General features: G+C 29.6%; 1 long non-coding RNA gene across 1 annotated transcript in view; it reads left to right on the forward strand.

Annotated features, from left to right (window-relative positions):
* LOC136795327 (uncharacterized) overlaps window positions 1–1,204 on the forward strand; it is a 1,802-nt gene extending 598 nt beyond the window's left edge. The window contains exon 2 of the long non-coding RNA XR_010842914.1: window positions 967–1,204. This is a non-coding gene — a long non-coding RNA (uncharacterized lncRNA). The remainder of the gene's footprint in view (window positions 1–966) is intronic.
* Window positions 1,205–1,614: the final 410 nt, after the last annotated feature.

Raw genomic sequence — 1,614 nt, forward strand, 5'->3', positions numbered from 1 at the left:
ACTTTTTCTAGAGCATATCCGTCTTAATGGTTTTTAATAAAAAAATACTTTATTCTTTATTTAAAACAAATTTGATCCTTTTTTTTCTCTCAACTTTATTCTTTACAACTTTTTCAACGTTTCGGCCCTCAGGCCATTCTCAAGGATACCTTCATATTGATGTCATTTCCTTTTTCAAATCATAAAAATGCAGGCTAATTGCCTTTGTCCCATATAACCTTATCTAAATAATTTTTTCATAGATTTAAACCTTTTATAAAACACTTTTCTTCATTCAACTTCTGCACCAAAAAGTGCAAATGTGAATGAAGGAAGGAAGAAAAGTGTTTTATAAAAGGTTTAAATCTAGAAAAAAATCATTTAGAAAAGGTTATATGGGACAAAGGCAAAATTAGCCTACATTTTTAAGATTTGAAAAAGGAAATGACATCAAGATGAAGGTATCCTTGAGAATGGCCTGAGGATCCACTCTCAAACAAGAATATATAAAATAATTAACAAAAAAAATTAATTTTAAAACCTAGACCATATTAAGATATATTACCAAACAATTATTCTTCAAAATTCACTTTTATATATTTTGTTTATTTTGCCAAGTTTTCCACTGAAGTTCAATCCAGCCCGGAATATTATCAAATAGTGAGTTAAATGCTATAAATCAAACTATAATTTTAAGATAATATTGATCGTACACGGTTAATGGTACTAAAGAAGAACGAATCAGAATAAAACATTGTGAACTTCAAATTAAAGTGTATTGCTGTTCGTATATTTTTTTTTTTGGGTTTTACGTTAGTCTCTCCTTGCATCTTTTCCAGACTTTCGTTTCATTTATAATTCTCTTTATTTTATCACTGAGGTTTACCATAATGCATGATATATTTTATATATTTATAATTTTCGCCTGTATTTATACACTTTAATAGTAATAAGTTTATTATAGTTATAAGTTAATTTCATTTCCAGGTAGCCGGTGCTATAATAAACAATTTTGATTTCGACAACGATGAAATAGACGTAGAAGATATCCTGCAGGACCCAGACCCAGAAATAGTCTCAGTAGGACCGCAAAATGCTGATAAATTCTTTCTATTCAGGTTGATCAAGCTATAGTTGTCGTATCATTGTATTTAATGATATAATGTATCTGAAAAACTATCGCTATCGCTGTTTTATGTTTTTAAAAATAAAAAATTGTCTAATATGCCATCTTAAACCATTTAGACCAGAAACCAGAAAGAACCTCAATGTTTATAAATGTCAACACAAATGACAAGATATTCACATAACCCGGTGGCCACCTAGATACCTGAAAACGCTGTAATCCTAAACTATTCCATATATTTTAGATATCCTAACCCCAGTTCTTAGCCATCAATAAAACTAATCTCTGAATCCACATTCATTGATTCACATACATTCATACATACATTCCACTCATTCCCATACATTGAGGACCTGACCCATAAATTAGATATAAACTGTAATTCCCTCATGTTTTGAACTTAATTTTTGCTTCAGGGTGTTCACTCCTTATCTTTTACTTTTTTTCATTCTTCTCTTAATTGCTTTTAACATTTTTACTCCCTTTTTACCTTCCCACTCCTCAAATCT

The sequence above is a fragment of the Halyomorpha halys genome, unplaced genomic scaffold (genome assembly GCF_000696795.3).
Source record: "Halyomorpha halys isolate HHAL.00 unplaced genomic scaffold, Hhal_1.1 Scaffold1928.1, whole genome shotgun sequence".
Taxonomy (NCBI): domain Eukaryota; kingdom Metazoa; phylum Arthropoda; class Insecta; order Hemiptera; family Pentatomidae; genus Halyomorpha; species Halyomorpha halys.